Source organism: Anopheles gambiae, chromosome 3 (genome assembly GCF_943734735.2).
Source record: "Anopheles gambiae chromosome 3, idAnoGambNW_F1_1, whole genome shotgun sequence".
Taxonomy (NCBI): Eukaryota; Metazoa; Arthropoda; class Insecta; order Diptera; family Culicidae; genus Anopheles; species Anopheles gambiae.
In genome coordinates, this window is record NC_064602.1 from 20,583,834 (window position 1) to 20,604,963 (window position 21,130).

Below are 21,130 nucleotides of genomic sequence, written 5' to 3' on the forward strand. Positions count from 1 at the left end.
AAATCTTTTCTACGTGATCCATCAGTTTGCAGCAGCAGCCGTGGCAGCGGTAAAAGTATTTCACCAGGGTAAAAGTTTCACCATAAAGATATATCGTGAAAGATACTCTCCCCTCCCATCGGGGTGGATTTGTATCGACCGTTTCGTTTGTCATTGTGATATACGGACCATCAATCCATGGCGTTGTGCAGCATGCAATGAGGTAGGTGGATGCTGTTTTAGAATGGCTCAAAATTGATCCGTCAAATGGAAAATGAAATATTGTGCTGTCAAGTAGTAGTGCACTTTGAGGGAACATTGAAAGGGTTCGTCGCTTAGCACAAACTTATCAAATATCTTCTTAAAAAACAGGGCGTCATGAGCACCATCATTTGAAAAAGTATGCCAACTGTATCATATAATGCGAAAAACCCGTTAAACAAGATTTAAACCACATGTGTTATGGCTTGCAAATAAGAAACTCAGCACTAAATGGTGCAAACAGTAGAGAGAAAAAAAAAAAACACAGTCGCCCCAGCGCTAAACTTTAACTTTTGCTGCTTTCATTACCCTAACCTTACGGCTTTCTTAATCAAAGCAGTACTTAATCGTCGGAACGTGCTCATACGAACAGCTAGCCACGCTCTGTACTACGCTAACCTCGTAGTGTAAGGGTCGTTTTTCCGCAAACCAAAAAAAAAAGCTGCATCTGGTGCAACTTTGCTGCGATCAGAACGGTGCATTAGAATCTAAATTACCGCAAGAAAACTTTCCACGGTTAAACGTCGTGGGCCCAGGTGGCCTTGGGCTTGGGTTCCGCACTAACCCTACCATCGGGCCAGATTGTGCAGACACAGCGCAATGCTCCGGCGACGACACAGCGCACTAGCACTCGTTTGCTGAAAACGTGTCACCATGGTTATGCCCACAACCCCACACTTGAACGCACGCCATCTGTGCGCGGGCGATGCTGTGTAGAGAGTAGGGCAGATGGTTTGAACTCGGAAAAGGGTGTGTGTTGCGTAAGAGTTTTTTTCTGCGCTCGCTCGCTTCACCCAAGCATACAAAGTCTTAAAGAAGTTCGGCAGCGCGAGCAAAACGGTTTGCCTTAAAGAAGAAGTGTAGCTAGCAAGGAATACAAAAAAACTTAAAAAGCAAAAAAAAAATAAAGGCAAAAGTGGCACACACCATCCGGACCAACATACTCTGTTTCTCAACGTTTGGCCAACAGCCGGTTGACGAACAACCGAAAGCCGAAGCGAATCAACAGGGGCCGATGGGTGTTTCTAGCTTGTGCGCTTTCGGTACAATTATCCCTTGCTTGCCATTGCAAATGTCGACAAATTTTTGGCTGAAAATAGACAAATTTACACTTGAGAGGGAAACGGAAACGGGATGAAAAATAAAAAAAAACGAAACAAAACAAATCCAAACGGGGTACCCTAACAAGAAAAGTAAGTCTATTCACAGAAGGTACTCATTTCGGCTGTTCTGTTTGAAAAGGGGTTAAAAGGAAAGCCGGCACAGTGTACAGCGCCTGGGCTAGCAATGAACTGATGCGGAGAAATGGATGGAACAAACGACCCCACTCACTCCCCACTTTAGTTGGGGCTCTTCTTTTCGGACAAACTTTAGTTCGCTTTTACTGCTTCAATGTTTTACTTTTTCGAGCTGTTATGTCAGGCTGTGTTGTTTTTTTTCTGTGCTTTCTTTGGATTGTTTGGGAAACGGCTCTAGATGAAGATGCAGAGTTTGCTTTCATTGCAACGCAATCACTTTATCGTACGCAATGTAGAGTGAGAATGCAGTGCGGACGATTCGAAGCAATTTTGTGTATGTGTGCATTGGTGCATTTGAGCGCAACGTTTTCATTGTAGTACCTTATTTTTATCCAAAGCAGGATAGGTGGTGGGAGAGTCGTTGTCGCGTTGGGTAGCACCAATTAGGTTAACACTTATTTTATTTCAACAAATTCTCTCAACAAATACTATCAATATGGATCAAATTTCTACCCCAAAACATGTTGATACTGTCACTCAAATAATTTTAATGATTTTTCAACAACCGTTAGCAAAATGAAGACTTACAAAATACTTTAAAATTGTTACTGTAATATATTTTGCTCTAGTAAATCATGAAAATACCATTAATCTCATTCCCCGAATCATTAAAAACATATTCCTAACGATATCGAGAGTGAGTATAATTTGCATTTGAAGTATTGCTTTATGATTTTAAGCTGGCTTGTAATGCTTTGTGATAGAAAAAATAAGACGAGGAAGGAAGAAAGTTGGGCCGTAACATTAAGGCCTAAGTATGCTGTCAATCGTTGGTGTGTACCGTTACGCTCCCTCCACCCCTTGAGTTTGGTTTTGGTCGATGCATTCCAGTGCTTTCCAACGTATGCCGTGAAGCTATTTCCCCGTCAAACGCCACCATGCTCTGGAGACTGTCAGTAGTGCGGTGATCCATGTTCCTCCCATCCGAAAAAACGGGAATACTACTTCGCTTTCACCTTTATTGGCTTTTTTTTGTTTCATTCTGCAGTGCCGCTTTCACAAAATATACCTTTTCCAGGCCAGATCCAAAAAACATCAAAGGAAAACCAAATCGGTTGTACGGCCGCGGGTGGCTTCGAGTGCGCGAGAATGTTTGTGGCAGTATCACAGATCGCTTTTCTAACGCTTCTTGGTCTGTGTATTCGCTATCTGTGTGTGTGTATTGTGCTTGTGCAAAACCAACAGAGCGTAGCGGTACTCTACCATACCAACTTCCCAGCCAACAAACAAAACCGTACCATTTCCGCTCTACTTTTCGCTCACATTGCAATTCAATTGCTCTTTTGTGAATGTTTGCCTTACTTTCTCGCATTCTTTTTTCTTTCTTTTTTTTTAGCGAGGTAGGTTCTGCCCATCCATCGCACAAACCAGACCCTGTCTCTCGGCCGCCGCCTGGCTTAGATCAAGAGAGTAGCTGTGCGGATGGTATCATTTTTTTGTGCTTTACTTTGCAAAAGGTGTTTTTTTTTGTTCAATAGAAGCTTGCTTCATAAGAAACAGGCTTTGTGCGGCGTGGCATGATTTATGCAAATGTCGACACCGTTCACGTGCCTGAAACGTCGCACAAAATTGCTCCCGAATTGGGGGTGGGGCAGGTGAGAAGCGGGCGGGACCACGAGGCATTGAAGTGATGAACATAGATCAGGTTTGGGCACACTGGATACAATTTTTATCGTTTGTGAATCATCAGCACAAACGGGCAGGAAATTGAATCTTCATTTGGAAGCCTCATTTCCATACAAAAGGCACATAAAAAACCATTCAAATGCTTCATAGCGCAAATTAAACAAAAACAGATTGTGCACATGAAATGGTTCTTAAAATATTCATGAAAATAATATGAAATGTGTTGTTAGAGTGTTAAGAATATAAATTGTTGGTTTTGTGCAAAGAGCTAATCAACAAGCATCACGTAAATAAAAAAATGGAATTGTTTTTAAGAAAGACCAGGCGTCTCCATTATATGCCGTTTTGAGAAAGCTTTTTTCTTTGTCAGAATTTTAGAAGTTTGAAATTCACGTCTGCCATTTAATGTAACTGTTTCAAATGCTTCTCTATAATGTTGTTAAGTTTATGCAAAAGTATGTAATTTACCCTCATTTTATCAATGTTGCGGTGAATGACAGCAAAGGCTATAATTTGTAATGCATCACAGGTATTAAACAACATTCAACCCCGTTTCTAAACAATCCCCACCTCATAAACAAAATATGGTTGATCCTGTATGCATAAAAATTCCATGCCTCATTATCAGTACCATCCCACTATCCTTTGATCGAATTTATACGCATTCGCGACTGTTGACAATGTAATTAATTTGCCCACGGAGGTGGAACAATTGCACCCCACATCCATGGGTGGGTTGTGCGCGGGAAGCTTTCATCGCTCACAATGTCTAAATCAAAGCCCGCCCAGTGACACGTGCAAATAAATCAAGCATCGATTGACTGCTTCATGCCCACGACAGCGTGCCTGTGCATGTCACGGACGGGCACGGCAGCTTTGGAAACGCATGAGTCATTGTATCGATAATGAATTTGTGCTTTAATCTTTCCTATCGGGGAAAAAAGTATATCTCCCCGTCATCTCCTGAATGGGGGTAACCCATCAACTAAAACAAGCAATCGAACGTAAGCGTGCTGCGTCCTTCGCTGTATGTGTCACCAATACAGCTGTGCATCGTTCCATATCCCTGCTACTGGCCTAATTGGAGATTTCCCACCACTACACCAGCAGTCTCGCACGCGCAAAACCCCATTTCGATGATGATGCTCATCGTGTAGGATGATTATGATGATGGAACGATATTAGGAGCACCGAAACGCAAACGCGGGGCAACGCATTACGCTTGACAATATTTTCGTAATGTTGCTACAGTTCCCAGCACCAACCGGCCTCAGACACTAATCTAATGATTCCCAGTGCAACACCACTCTTTGTGGACCTTCGCCCGAGCTTTTCCAGCATCACAAGCTCGGCTTAGCTCGTGTACTGCATGCGCCTGGTGTGGCACACCATCGAAGCACGAGTTGTGTTGGCAGGTAAAAGGGTCACAGATGCTCCGATCAACGATCGTCTGCCCGCTGCTGTTTATGCTTTTGGGGATCCCGCTGTAATCGTTTTACCTTTTCCGGTGGGGGCTCACCAGCAAAGGACAACACTGGCTGGTACGCCGGTTCGGTTTATCGATTGCGGTTTGGTAAGAGAGCAAGAGCTGTACACATCGTGCCAAAGCTGTACAAGCTGTAAATGTTGCCAATCGTACAGATTGGGGAAGCCTCGCACAGCACTCTGCACACACACACACACACTACCCCTCAGCTCGGGCGAGCGCTACAACGATGTTCCTGTTCTCATAAACATCGACCCCATGTGTTCGTGTGCTTAATGCCTGACTGATGCGGCCGTGTATCCACGTCCGGATGACGATGTTGCTTGGTCCAAATATTAACCCAAGCCTGGTGTTGGGTGTGTGTGTGTGTGTATGTTGCTGGTTGGGGACGGGAAACGTCTGCTCGTCTTCCGGTTGGATCGTCACCAGCAGTTCGTCTGCTGACTGCATAATCCAAACCCATCCCCTGCCTGCTTTGCGCGAGCGTCGTAGGCTTACCCGTCTTCCAGCCTCCTCCCGCACGGAAGCACTTTGGCAGCCGAGCGTGGGAAAAGGCAAGATTGAAAATGTCCTGATGCGTAAAGTCTTTTACTTTTCACTGCTCACATTCCAACTTGTTATCGCACTGGCTGTGGAGGAGGGTTGTGGGGCTCTGTACCGGGTGTATCGAAAGCTAATGGATTCCTGGAACGCTCCCGAACAAGTGTGGAACAGCAGCAGTTTTGAAGCGTGAAATGAGAAATCGGTGATTGGTGCTGTCGAAATTGACATTTGAACTAAAAACTGTTCATACGAGCTGACGAGATTGCTTAGTAAGTGTGACATTAATTTACAGAAAGGAACAAGCGGCAAAACAGGATGAGGTGAAATAACATCCATGTTGAGACATTGCAAAGAAAGTCGTTCCTGTAAGTTTGGTCACAGTGTAGTGGTAGACAAAATCTCTAATTTATTCTGAATTTCCATGAAAAACCTTACTTAAAGATATTGCAGCATAATACGTCATGAGTGCCAAAATATTCATTTTTATCCTATAGTATAGTTTTATTTATCTGTTTTTTCCGAATGGGGTAATTGTCTCCTTCTCTGGAATAGGATTTATTTAATTGATTGATTGATTTAGTTTATTGTACAATTAAAATATTTGTCTGAAGATTATGTAGGAAAAAAACTCAAAAAGACTGTCTAACGCTATGTAACGATTCTTTCTTAGCAAACAATGCTGTTGAAACTGTTGACACAATTGCTCTCAACTTTCTCCTATCCGAGCGGTACCGGTAAGTGGAAATGTAACTCTCACTTGCCGGAGCAGCTCATAGAACAAACATTGCAGCATCATTAGTTAATTGTTTGTTCATTAGTTTAGAGCGCAGAACGTGCGGCAGCGTGCCACACACAGTTGAAAGTGTTCCGTCATACCAGACCGCACGATAGCTCCTTCAAGCTGCGCAACTTATTCAAAGATACTGCTACTTCATCATACGCTTCACCGCACAGACACAGACAGACATCAAGCATCGATCGAACGCTTGCTTAAAACTCGTCTCACGTTTCGCGATATCAATATCCGAAAAGTTTTGGGTGTATATTCTACTGTCGATTTAGCAAACGGAGCATCTGCGGAGAAGGCTGCAAAGCTTCCTTCCCGCGGGGACCCGCACTCACCCGCGAATAATCTAATTTTGAGCCAGTCGTTCGAGAAATTCCGCGAACACGGGTGCGCTTTTGATGCAGTCCGTGCTTCGTTCGATCGCAAGCGAATGTTGCGAAAATCGTTCAATTTGAACTTTTTGAAAGTGCGCAGATACACACACGGGTTGAAACGAATAGCTCGAACGTGGCCGGAGGGCGTCCAAAATCTGGTCATTGCAAATGCAGTGATAGTGAAATCTAGCCACCGCACACAGCCGTGATGTATTTCTGAGCTCGTCGAGCAGCTCTCCTCTTTCACGCCCCACTGGACGCTTTCCGGTTAGCTTTCACAGTAAACGATTGTTCACTCGAAAGCCGTATCAGATTAGGCGGATCATCTTGACTTCCGTTTTGGTGTGGCACTCAATATCCCTTCTTCAGGGGAAGCACTCGCCGGACCTTAAGGTTAATCGAACGGATATCAGTGTCGATTGGGCTTGCTTTCGGCACTTCCTTTGCAGGTTTCACTGTTTGCGTTTACTGCACATTTCGCATCTGAATTCCACTCCTGGAGGGAGTTAGGGGCCTTTGCTCAGTGAACAAACAGCAGTCAGGACGCATACCCGAGGGCGATGCGGTAGCATTTTTTTCCCCTGGCAAGCGTGAACTATCCTCAAATCTCGCGCTCAGGAACGAGCCATTCAATTTCCAATCGGAACCGGATTGCAACCGGACCAAATCGAACCATCCTGTCCTGTCGTTTGAAGTGCGTTTGAAGCTCACTTCATCACTCGCACGCAGGTTGTCCATCATCCGAAACCGGAGCGTCAAGTGTCTGCGGATGCGTTGACAGGCTCGTTGAACAGTGTTTGTGCGCTGCTGGGTGCGTTCAATTATTCACCGAGCGCGTCACCATGAGCGCGTGTGTAGATCATGCGTGTGCTGCCTCGGTTAGTAAATCGTGCTCGCCAAACTGCAGCATGCAGCACGCACGGAACCGACCGACCGTAACGCATATTGCCACCAGCAAACTGCTGCTAATTGAATGTATGGACTCGTCTTGCCCGTGCTCGTGCGGCACGGATATTGAATTCGCGCGTGTATGATGCGTATGCGATTTATCATGCTGCACGAGAGGAAAATTAAATTTTCCCTCCGCCAATCTAGCAAAACCCGTTGTTGTTTCTGCTGCAGCTGCTGCTACTGTTCGCCACACTTCAGCGTTCGGGCAGGCGCAAAAACTAATTAAGATATCGCACAAAAGAGACGCGCGCGTGTGTCTGTGTGCTGTGTTGTTGCGTAGCAACAAATTGCTCTCACATAAATACTCGCGTGGCTCGAAGCCGCCGAAGAGGCTGCCGGTGATGACATTGATGGAAAAGTCAATAAATAAATGTGCTCTCAATGTCAGTGTGTTGGTGCCCACGGGCGCGCACCCATCAACAATCAACTCATGCCAGCATCCGTAGCGTTGGGGAGACACGGCCTTTGTTTGTGTGTGTGTGTGCGGTTTGGAATTTCATTAGATAACATGGGCACGGGTTGTTTGCTGGTGAGGGGTTTTTTTTTGGTCTGCGGGCTGGCACGAGCGGCAAAAATGTAATTTTCATTGGAATTTCTAGGGAATGAGCCTTATAATGGAACGGCCGGGCGGCAAGTACTGCTTCGCTTCGCTGAAAAATGTCCCCCTGCAACAGGAATGCTTTCATTAGGTTGGTCGGAAATTAAGGCTATTATTCTGGGCGTAGTTGAGTGGTTTCATTCGACTAATATGCGTTTTACTGTCATGTAAAAATAATAAAATTTCTCTCACAGCTTTATTTGCTGTATAACAGAGATTGCTTCATTTTTGAGAGTCTATCGTCATTTCATGACAAATTCAGATGATTAGGAAGAGAACAAATTAGACAAATTCCACCCAAAAAAGACGCCACTTAAATGGCTGAATTGTACCGAATTTCGAGTTTATTTTAGACACACTAAGGGTCAAGGCATGATGCTGTTTTATATGTGTATAAAACCCATTACTGCATGGGAGCCAGAACCGTGACACACAAAACTCACCATGACTACAAATTGCAATGCAATTTATTGCACAAAAGGCAAACACCGCCACCGTACGGCACTCTTGGCTCGTCAGTCACGTCCAGCAACGGGCTACAGTAAATTTTGTTGCCACACAGCGAACAATAAAATGCATCTGCAGTGCAACACCGTCGCTGAGTGCTCTCCGGGAGTCTCGCTGCAGCCTGCCGTAAGGTTTGAGTGTGTGTGCTGGATGTGTATATGTGTGAAACAGGTGACAGACACACCTACACAAGGGCTCGTTACACAACTTTTACGGCGATGGCTATAAATGTGACCACTGCGGGTCTGCTCAAGGTGGCCAAGATGATGTTGCTCGAGTCACGGAGTCGGCAAGAACCGAACTGAAACTGAAGCAAAACGGGGTGGGGGGAAGAAAACTTTTTGCCCCCAAAACTAGCCAAAAGAAGCCATTTCTTGGCATTTTCGGTTTGGCTGGGGCCAAGCTAGTCGCAAACGGGCGTAGTAACCAGCTGTCCAGAAGCTGTTTATCACCAATTTATTTTGGAACTTTTTCGTCTCGTCTCATGCTTTCCTCCGGGCGAAAAACGCCCCCGTACTGCCGAGGTTGGATCGGTGTGAAAATGTCTCGCTCCGTGGTCGTTATAATTTGTTTTCCCCATCCCCGTCCTGTCAGCATGGAGCGCTGCTGCCTGGACTTATCAATCGATCGGGTTTTGCGGGTTTTATTCGCCCGTTAGTGGTCCGGCAAAGGTCATTTCGGAACGGAGCGTCCTATCCAATGGTGTGTTATTAGGCACCGCTCGGTTGTGCCTGGACGACGTCGTGTGTTGTGGAAAAAAACGGTGAGAAATTAGACGGCTAGTTTCAGCGACCATATCACCACGATAGTAGTGTGTCCCGTGTTGTGTGTGTTTTTGTTGTTGTTGTCGTACCGCGTTGTGGTCGTTGTTGTCTAACACACTCACATGGCACCTATATTATATCGAGTGACCTATTTTGGGTGGAAAAAAGGGCCAGAGATCCCACAAAAAATAATAGACCAACTAGCAACGAAAGCTCTTCATCGGCGTTGGAAGGCTACTAGGAGCAGCCAGCCAGCAGACGGGACGACGGCACACGTAGGCACGAGAGCCCAATCATGCTTTCAAATCCATTCCAAACCACCCTACACGAAGGGTGCAAAACCCCCCCTCCCTTTACGAATCGTCCCCGGGTTTTATGGCCGTCCAAATATTGCCTTCTTTATGGCTTAATTTTATGTTGCAAGCCGGACCTGACCGGACGCCGGTGTAAAATGTGTGTGTTTTTCTCGTCTCGTTTCGCACTTTGAAGTCTCGACGGGTGGCGTGGATGTGTTCAAGGAACGGGGGGCGGACTGTTTGTACGCAAGGAGCGGTGGTTTCCACTTTTTGGACCCAACCAAATCCCAGCCAGACCTTCCACTCCTTCTCCACAAAATCAGTTCCAGTTCTGAACAGTGGAACAGCGAATTGTTTGTCGACTTTCTGCCCTCGGGGTGGTTTGTTTTGCTTTGAAGTCATGTCTGCGCAACATTCCTTGATCATGAGAAGGTAGACGCTTCAGACACACACACACACCTATATACACAACACTGGTGTTTCCAGTGCCCGTGAGAGGGCTTGCGTTTTGGGGGCAATTTTGCACCGACAGCCGCTTTGACACTGACAACAATAAAACGCTTCCCGGGTTTGCCGACAAGTTGTCCAACAGGTGGTATGCTGTGGTGGCCGTGTGCGTGATACGGGCTAAAGCTAAACGTCAGCAACAAACAGGGCAGAGAGTGTTTAGCAGCAAACTGGCAGGGCTGGCTGGCTGGATGTAACACACAGTTCCTGCAGGGCGCACATTAGAAAAGCAATCAATTTTAATATCCATATCCAGGACCTGGTAGTGTCACTAATTACCGCTATCTAAATTATTGCTTATACGTTACACAAAGCGAATGTTACAACTGATGCAAATTGATCCTTGGACTTTCCACCGGAGGCGATGGCATACAAGATGTACCATTTCTCTGCCCATCATTCAAGCGCAAGCATCATCCTGCAATGTCTGGCTTTGCACATTCTCAACTCCCAGTCGATGAAAGCCTTCAACCCAGGCAACCTGTCCGGCCACCTGGCTCTGGCAACGCATTGTCGTCAAATAATCGTCACCTTTTGTGACATAAATAAATTAAATCGATTACTGTCCCCTGGGGCGCACGGGCGCGGAAGTCTGCCAGCGTGCCGGACATACGGTGTTGTCACCCACTCATATTCCCCCGTGTGTGTGTCTATCTTCCCCATGTGTTGGACTGGTACGTACGTAGGGGCAGCAATTTAATTAAACCCGTTTGATTGTCGACTCTACGCCCTCTTCTACCCTATCGTCAACAGAATGTGGCCCTGTGTGTGATTATGTGCCTAGACAGCTGGCGATGTGGATGCGTTCGGTTGACAGCTGGAAAACCCATGGTCATCTTTTATCACCATCAGAAGACATCAAAAATCAATACTAATCAAGTGAGGCAGAAAACGCTACCACTCGGCACCGGTGTTTGGCCTTCGGTGTACGACTACCCCGGCACGGCTGTTAGGTCCAGCAGGGTGCGGAGTGCGGGCAAAAGCCTTGAGGACCATGTTACCAGCAATACGTACGGCAGTTGGAGCGCCAGCCCGATGGGTACGAAATCCTCTCAAACCCCATCAACAATCTGCAGTTGTTGTCGGATTCAACCAACCAATCGATCTGTGTGTAGTTCACCACCGTCTATCCTGCCAGAGGCTGCTCGGCAACGGCTTTCTGTGGCTTTTGGTAGGAAAATTCTAGCACGCCACAGTTGGTACAGCATTCCTTTGCCCCGGCGTGTTGATGGTGCAATGTAGCAATGGCACAGCACACGGAGCCCAAGATGAACACAAACCAACGCTGACTGCTGTGCGGGCAGTTTGCATCATTGAGTAAAGCGGCGGCCCGACAACAAGAAAGCAGTCCGCAGGGCGCTTCGTGTGCGCTGCAAGACTTGCAGCGGGGCCTGCGATGCATCAACGGGTTTATTGCAGATGTGGCATATCCGAGCCGTTGTACTTCTTCGAAAGGTGGTTTTTGTGGGGGTTGAGGAACCCGCCGGGGGTTGATTTATCGTACCGGGATATTGTGATGAAGCCGTTCACTGTTGTGTACCACCACACCAAGAGCAAGCAATCGCCTTTTTCCGGAATCCAAACAAATATCCTGAAGTCCCACACAGACGGCATGAGGCACAGCATTCCCCATTTTGCCATTTCGCCAACCGGTCGGGCGTAAAACACGGCCCGACTACAAGCAAACGGATTGATTTGTGGATGAGCTGTGTGTAGTTGCTGTAGTCGCTGTGGTGTGCTCCCGACCCGACATCTCGACCTCTGAAAGGGAGCCCGCCGGGGAAGGAAAGCTCGGGAACGGATCAAATTACGAGACTTTCTGTACCATTACTCTAATCGCAACAGTGCCTTTAATCGACAAACATTCTCGAAAGGGACGGGTTGTCCGGGGGCCCGGAATCGTGGCAGCCAACAGGCGCAGGGAAGATACAACGCTTTACGGATGTGTTACACGGACCCGGTCGTCCCCGGCCGTTCCCGAACGAATGTCCTCTCGTATCAGGAAAATAGCTCGTGAACGTTCAGCACACGGTCGGTCGGTGTGATTAGTAAGACGATAAGGCTGATCGGATCGGGTACAGACAGGGCCACGCACAGCGGGAGCGTGTAGAAGCTAATAAATAAATGATTTATACGATATTCAGTCGCCACGGTTGGATCATAAATCGGGATCGAGCGGAATCGGTATCGATCGTAGGGTCCCCCTGAGCGCGCGCGCACGGTCTGTGGTTTCGGGGCAGCCAATAATGCTAACCAAGCAACCACTTGAGAATTCATCCCATTCATGGAGACCATCGCTGCCACCATCCGGTGATACAATCATTAGTAGCAGGTGCATCCGCCTGAGGCTGAGTGGAATAAACATTATTATTAGTTTGTTAGTGAATTAGATAATGATGCATGTATATTTATAGCGAGCCGTAGGGCGGCAGCATCAGCAACCGGAACATGCTTAATCCCTACCAATCGTAAATGGTTTTCATTATTTATGGATTCGTTCCAGTAAGCAGTAATGAACGGAAACGGTTGAATAACGCTTATGATACAGTTTTTACTAAATTTCTGCTACGTTTTAGCAGATTGAACATCAATAAGTGTTGTTATTTCATTAAGGGAATTGAACGATAATGAATGTACGCCCAAATGTATGCAATTAGTGTTACATTTTTAGCTTATTTAACGATAATCAATGCGTAATCTACTTTGTGATACCGAATGATAACACATTTCACAAGTCATGGTGGCAATTTAAAGCCATTTTATTTCATTATTGCTTGCTCAAACAATTCTGCTGCATCTTCATTGAGTATCCGACGAGCAGCTACTGCTCATGAAGGTTCACCAACTGACCATAACCATTTGTTGTCTATTTCGAATGGACAATTATTGCTCCACAGAGCGCCATTTGTTTGTCTTAAAAGTCCCACAAAATCTCGCCATAGTTATGATGAAATCTTTGTCAAACGATTTCGATTCGAATGTGCCAATGTACAGAATGTCTTATTACCTCTGAAGTTACTTTATCGGATAAGAGAAATGCCATTCAACACAAACACGATCATCCATCGCTAGGACGGTGTTTGTTCTTACGTTTCCGAGAGCAAACACGGGACGTACTTGTGCGCTGAGCCCTGTGGTTGTCTTTATCCGACAGGTGACAACATCATCCGAATGAAGCTATCAGGTGTAAAGCATCTTGGTGTCTTGGTTGCTTTTTTACCTATATCCCAACACACCCCGCAGGCAGACGGAAACAATAACGGTGCTCAATTTTCGGACGTTCAAATCCATACCAAGCCTAGGGGTACATACTCAGACAAAAGACTACGACATGGTCTGGTGTTGTTGCCGAAGAGTCAATAGAGCTTAATTTTTATGGCGCCATATCATTATCCTCTTATCGTCCCACGACTCGAGACGCGTGTGTTCTCTAAAGCCAGGCTATGTGTGGTGTTTCTTTCCTTCTCCCTCCTCCGCCAATTGATGCAATCTCGACACACGCACACTTTCAGTCGGCGCAAAGGTTGGCCAAGTGTGGCCCTGTGTTTGGAAACCGTTTGCCAATCTGAAGCCAGTTTGGATCTCTTTAGAAGTGCTCTTGGAGGGCGCAAGAGAGAAAAACAAAACAATACAAAACACCGCCCACTTACTCCAAAAAACCCCTATTGGTGAGGTGTGAAGATACGTTAGGCCTTCAGGTGAGATAAGCCGAAAGACTGTGCAGGGCCTCAGGGTCAGGAGGGGGTCAGATTATTATTCCCAACTGTCGGGAGAGTTTCCCCGTCGTGCCGAGTTCAGAATCGGACCCGCGCGGGACGACCAAATGAAAGGATCCACGCGCCACGTTGCTGTGTATCCTTTTTTCCGCTCGAGTGGCAACGCAAACTTGACGTGCAAAAGCACCCTACGGGGGTCATTTTCACAAACACACAAGCACACCGACACCTCCGACACGGCTGAGTGTGTGCTCGGTTTCTTGGTATGTTTTTGTTTGCCAAAGCGTTGGTTAGAAAAAAAAAACCTTTCTCTAGTGGTCGGTGTCTTTTTCGGCAATTTTACGGTTTTCTTTTTTTGGCTTTTTAGTGCACGCTTGTTTAGAGAACCATTTTGTCGACTCCAGTGGCTTCAATATTGTTTTTGTTTCGCAAGGTCTTTTTTATCATTACCCCGGCTTCAGAGGCATAAAAAAAAACAACACACGCGTTCTCGAGTGAGGGAAATGAGATTGGAATGGGATGGAGTAAAAGTACATAAATGATCTCACCTGTTAGGGGGGCCCGGATTGTGCAGGCACTGGCGCCGGCTGACGGGCAAGCTGGTTAGATTTCCGACACTGCTTCAGGGTAGGATGGTAACGGCTGCAGGAGCGGTCTAGAAGCCTGTTTGGGTCTAGAAATTGTTTCGTTTTCTTTTACTGTTGTTGCTCTGTTGCTATCCTCAGTTGGTAGTTGGCACGAAACAAACTTTTTGCACTGTTAACGCAATTGATCTGTCGTATATGGAGACACGTAAACGCGCGCACACAGACATACACACACTCCAGAGCACACAATAAAAAGCACAGTGAGCTGCTCACCACGGAAACGAGATGGTGTGGGTAGGATCAACTATCTGAACTGTGCCTGAGTGGCTTGTTGGTTTTTTGTTACGCTCTTTCTCTCTTTCACAGACTTCAAATCCACTTCACTTCGTTTGGCAGATACGATTTATTCCATTGTCATGTGATCAATACTCAATCAGATTTCAGATTTTTTTGTATGCACACTGCCAACGCTTACACTTTCACACACACACACACTCATACACAATTGGATGAGAAGCAATCACAACTGCGACCCTCGAGGGGGAAAAAACACGATCAACCTCACACACGACACACGCTTTACATTGCTCCGTACAAGCGGCAGAACGCACCGACCACGCACACACTGTTGTTTGCTTGCTTGCTTGCGCTTTTTTTTCTTCTGCCGATCACTTTCCGGCCACTTACATCACTTGAATCCACAAAATCACTGCTTTTGTTTTTCACCGCCGAACATCATTAATTTTCTCCCGATACCTTTGCTTTCCTCTCCTTGACCACCACACACACATACACACGTACACGCTGTATTCCCTCGGTTTCTTTGTTTCACATTATTCGCCTTTGCTGTTGGGCTGATTCTCACTGTCAGCTTATTTCACACTGACTGGACACTAATTTTCCCAAGCAAACAACGTGCTTGGACGCGTCAGGCGGCGTTGTGTGCCGTGTAAAAGGGAAAGATTTCGCTTAACGCCTCATTGATAAGCGCCCGATTGAGGTTGCGCTGGAATCGAACAGCCAGCTGACTGGCGCACTACACTGTGACACATGGTGACAATATTTGGTTGCTTAATTGCTTAGGATTTTTGAACAATTAGCTAGATTTTAAACCATTTTTTATTATTCTGGACACTGTTTGCACTAACCCCCTCTTTTACTCTTTGCAAAGCTGTGACACTTTATGGCGATATTTCGTTTAATATTTATCAATTATGACACTCACTTTACGAGAATCGGTCGAAAAGCTGCTCACCTTTTCACACTACGTTTCGCCACGTATTTTCGTTTCTTTTTTTGTGATTTCTTACATTGATTTATTAGCAGCTTTTTGGCAACGCCACGTCACACTTGCGCGCTTTAGTTTGCTTCAACACTTCAGGCTGCGTACGTATGTGTCGATTGTTTCACGTCCTAGCACTTGTGCTGATGGGGCTGCGGAATGTCGTGCGGAAAGAAGCAACTGCTTTGCGAAACTTTCCCTCCACGTGATGTACGGCACGTTTTTGCACCGACTGTAGAAAACTATAGTTTGTGTTGGAGTGTGTGAGAGTGTGGGAGAAGAAAAGAAACGGAGAACAAGCATTAGTAACAGGGTACGATAGATGGCTAAACAATGAACCACCACCATCAGACCATCGCACCCCCCCGACAAACACGTAGCAAATATCGATCAACATTACGGCGGCGCCCGTAACTAATGTGCCGTTTTTTTTTGTTGGAAAGTTTTAGCATCAATCCATTAAATTTAGTGGCACTTTGTGTGGTGGCCAAACTCGCAAAAAGCAAAGTTTTCGCATGGCTGAGTGGGGGCAGGAGGGGCCGATGCTGGTTTTCTGGCGGAGGGGAAAGTTTTGAACCGTGGGCTAGAAAATTCGCTCGAGCGCTCTACACGTGACATCACACTCGGGAATGGGGTGTGTAATGGGTTTTGGGGGAGGAATACTTCCGTTTTTTTGCTCCCGAGAAGGGTTTTGTTGTAACTCAATGTCATCATTTTTGCTTAGTAATTTAGACTAGGTAACTTCAAAATGGGGTTTAAGCGGAATCAAAACTTCCTTTAGTTAAAGAAATCTTTAAAATCTGACGATAATTATATCTTACAACTCTGAGGATAACAAGAAGAATTTGTGTTGATGTTTTTAATAAAAGTTTAAGCTTACAATTTCGCTGCTTTAATGAACGTTACACCTTACAATTTTTGATTCTTTCGTTTCATCAGCAGAATTTTGTTGCTTGTAACACATATTTATGATGGTTGAAAGTATAATTTAAACTACATAACAAATTATATGTAAGATAATACATATAAGACAAATAAGCAAACCATTATAACCATTGATTCCTACACTGCGCGAAATTAAAATAACTCCACCAGGTTTTGTTTTCAATAATTTTGGAATTACCATCCCCATGAAGATTTATTTTATTCCGAGTATTAAATCAGCCTGTTTTGCACCTTTCAAGAACATGACATTTAATTTTTTATTAATCAAATTGCATTAATATTTATTTTTCAGATGCAACAGTACTTTAATAATATTTTTCAATTATGCTCGAATATTGCTAAAAACAGGTGCGAAATAAAAATAGCATAAAAACAAAAATAATTTTGATAAATTTTTGATTGTAGCATATTAAACGTATAATTTTAAATACACTGTGAAATATATTCACTAAAGTGCTGGACTGTGATATTAGCTTAGTATAAATTTGATGAAAATGAGAAGAGTGCACCTTAATCGCCGGTCTGTTTGCAGCTGTGTATTCGTTTGTCCCATAGTTCATTACATAATTCATTACAAAGTTCATTCGTTTAGTTCGAGCAGTTCATTTCATGAAGTCCAAATTAGTCAGGCAGTTTTATCTATATCCTATGGTTTAGTTCCTTCTAATTCCTACGTGTTTTCCTATTTGAATTCATCTTCGAAATATTAATGTTAATCCAAAATCCAACATACACAATGAAAATTTTTGGAATGAAAGTACATTGATACAAAATGTAACAGCTAATTGATGGTCAATAATGTAAACTATAGTGAGTGATACTCGATGTGTTTCAAATATTCACAAATAAGGGATTTTAGTATGCCATACCTATTTGTTTTTATCTATTTTAATTTTAAAAAAATAACATACTAGGGTAGCCAAATGATTTTTCATCGGGTTTCAATGCTGGATTTTAATTGTGTGCAATGAATAAGCTATCGACATTGTCATGGTGGACTTATCATACAAATACACCAACTCAAACGTCGGATAAGCTTTCCAGTTATTTATGTTTATTGTACATCAACATTATGACGGCCTTGGCCGTATTTTAAATACACCATGTGATGATTGATTTTGACCTCAGCACATTTGCTTTGCTTCCTGTATATTTAGACTTATACCTTATACCTTATGCTCTCTTATATAGCCTTATACCTTATTCTCTCTTCTCCCTTCATGCATTCTCGGTTGAAACTATCCAGTTAATTGTTGAAATAGAGCAAGCTTAGAGGCAACATAAACTTAGTGCGAGTATGGGCTTTGATCGGAAAAATGAGATAAAATGGGACTTATGGTGCAATGTGGTATTCTAAAACATTTTTTTACACCACCTAGAAACACAAATAAAAAGTTAAAAAGAACATAAACATGTAACTTTAGAGAGTTTTAAATTAATTACATTCCATTAATCACAACCAGCAACGATGTGCCTTCAGCAACCCAGCACACTGTATACCGGGATGCTTTCCAAACACATCGCTTTCATGTTCTTATAACCTTTCCCTTGCAATGCAAACGCCAGCAGCTGCTGGCCCGTACCTTCATTGTTCCATTTGCCATTTATCTTCACTTTTCATCTCCCTGCTTCAAACGGCATCACGCACACTGTAAAGCATTAACGCACTCTCTACTGCGAAATGGGAGAAGGAAGGAAAGGCTCTGCAAAGGCTCGGATTAAATGCAATCCCAACTGTACCGGATCGCCCGGATCCTTCAATATCGAGAGCCCCAAAAGCAATGGGCCCGCCCGCCCGCCCGAACTGCCGTTATCTAATGGAGTGAAAATGGACTTCCGGTCGTCGGGTGTTTCACGCACTTTCCAGGCACTAAACATTCCGATTTACTGCCCCGATAGTGTTTGTGTGTGCTCGGGTCGAATGAAAGCGTAGTGTGGGGGCGAAGGAAATGGAATACTAATTTTGCATACACAAACATTGTGAGGGCCACCACCCACCCGTAAACAGCAATCTCATGTTTTCATGCGAGCCTTATCTGGATGAGCCAACCACCACCATAAGGATACGGATAGAGGGAGAGGGGTTTATCGTGCACAGAGTGGTGCACCGAAGGTCTGGGTTGCGAAGGTTGACGATCGCTCGATAAGCTTACAGTAATGGCAAAAGCTATCCGATGCACTCCGGCTTTTCCGGTCGAACAAATCGGTTACCTGTAGTGAAATCAACAGCAGCGTTTTGTTGCTGCTGTTTGCCATAATCTTCTGAACAAACTTTTAACCCGGCACTCTGCTGGTGGTGCCATCCCAATGGGTAGTTTATTTTTCCTTGCAAGCATACACAAACATAAACAAAAACAGAAATAGCGCACAATTAATTACGAGCTGTGTTTTTTGGCGCTGTGGAAAATCATTGTGCGAATGCGATAAGAGCTGTGGTGTGTGCTGGTTGTGTGCAGCCCTGTGAGGCCGTGACAGTTTTGATTTAGATACGAGTGGAGTGGAAAATTGTAAACAATGCCCACGCATAAAACAACAACACGTGAAGGCACACACACATGCACATTTACACCAGCGCTGGACAAGTAGATTGATTCTCGTTCAAAAAACGGGCAAAATCGACAGCATAAATTCAAACACACAGCCGCACACACACACCACAAATAATCAGAACGGCACGAGGTTATGAATGTTCACTCCATTTGCGCTCGGTGCTGTGAAATTGTTAACTTTCCACGCCTCGACACATCGGCGTCCATGCGAATCTTTTCAACTTTTGGTTCTATTTATTTTCACCCTTGCCGCGGTTCTCTAGCCCTTTCGGTATGGTGTGCTTTTGGATATGAATCGTCGTTCTTTTTTATCCTTTCTTCAATGTATCGCGCACTCAGTAAGTTGCGGAAAAGGGGTGCTCGACTGGGATCGTAGTCTCGTCTCGACTCGTTCGTTTTCAAGCTTTTGCGAGTTGATTTCGCACTGCTCGCGTGTGCGTCCATGACTGCACACGGAACGGTAAAGTTTTCTGAGAAAATTGAAACTTTCAGTCATTTCAATGACGTTTACGTGGCTCAAATATGATGGATTGGAACAGGGTTGGAGGTGTGGGGAGTCGAATGGCGAGCGTGCAAAAGGTGTGTCGGGACAGCATGAAAGCGCCTTAAAGGCCTTCAATTTCTATCGATACGGTTCAAGGCCAGCAAAACTTTGTAAAACCCTCCCAGTAATTCTCTACCGTTCGGGGGGAGGGGCACTGTCCCTTCTGTGGTCCCGCGCTAAGCATGGTTTCTACAAGCTTGAAAGAGGGCATAGGAAACGTCAAGAAACGCAAAGGAATACATGAATTTTTATTGGTTCGTTGAGCTTGAATCATGATTTCGACCACGCAAGGCCTTCGTGAACGCAGCCAGGCCTTGTAGTCCAAGAAGACGGAACGAGACACACACACATACTCACAGAAACACACGCACAAAAGCGCACCGCCGGCTCGTGTTGCGGTTTTTGCAACGGTAGCGTTGAAAGTTTACACCACAAACTGAAGAAGAAAAAATAACACAAACAAACGCGACCTCTAACATCTGACAGTGGCTTTAGCCGTTGATTAGAACGTACGTGATGGGAATCTAAGCCGGTCCGAATTGGCCAATCGGAAAGTGTATCGGCATGCCATGCCAATGTGTAACGATGTTTCTATGTGCTCCTTCGGCTGTTCAGCTTATGGCTCACCCAAGCCAGGACCAGGAGCATACAACGTTGGCATTAAGCTCTGCCGCCACCAACCACCAACTACAACCGCAAATGGATGTAATGCCCATTTTTTCGTAAATGAGTACAGCAGGGGTCCTTTCATTCTGTGTGTGTGTGTGTGTGAGCACTTTCCTTCCTTTTTTTTTTTTACTTCGCCCACAAGTGTTCTGTCTCACTCTCACTAACCGGCAACAAGAATCGGCCGTGATTATGTTGAATGAGGTGGCGTACCGGTAACGGGGCCATAACTTATGCATGCTTTCTGCGGCTACATCCTCCTCTCCATCGACCGCCGCCGCAGGCCAATGAGGTGAATGATTGTAAATCACGGTACGTGTCGCGTGTGTGCTGGCGGTGTGTTACACGGGTTACTTCACTCGCTACTAGGGGGAGTGAATGAATTCCGTCGCAGCATTAACAGCGATACATCCTGTGGTACGTACATTGCTGGTGCTGGTTTCTGATGATGCGGCATGCTTCAAGCCCATGAAAAGGGGTTAACTGGAGGGTGGGGGAGAGTGATTTTTGGAAGCTTTTTTTCATCTATAATTCAACACATCAGCAGTGGGTATACGGATCGTGCGAGAGCAATTTTCATGCGTCGCTTTATTATACGTAAATTTGTTTTTTTTTTTCAATAAAATAGATTTTTACTCTTTAAAAGACAAAAATAACGAATCATAACACAGGATACGGTCAGAGAATGTATGCAAATGTCTAGCAAATTTAAAAAGCCGTTTAGTCTTGCAGCATGTCTGGTAAAGTCTTTAAAGCGTGTACTTCACTGCTACAGTGATGCTCGTGCACTCATAAAGGCTCAAAAAGCGCACCGAATAAAATCGTAAATTACAATGTTGAGCAATGCTCACGGCCAAACACGCC

General features: G+C 45.0%; 1 long non-coding RNA gene across 2 annotated transcripts in view; it reads right to left on the reverse strand.

Moving 5' to 3' along the window:
* Nucleotides 1–15,196: 15,196 nt before the first annotated feature.
* The window catches only part of LOC133394052 (uncharacterized), a 42,144-nt gene continuing 36,210 nt past the window's right edge, over nucleotides 15,197–21,130 (reverse strand). For both annotated transcript variants that reach the window (XR_009766587.1, XR_009766586.1), the window contains exon 3: nucleotides 15,197–15,804. This is a non-coding gene — a long non-coding RNA (uncharacterized LOC133394052). The remainder of the gene's footprint in view (nucleotides 15,805–21,130) is intronic.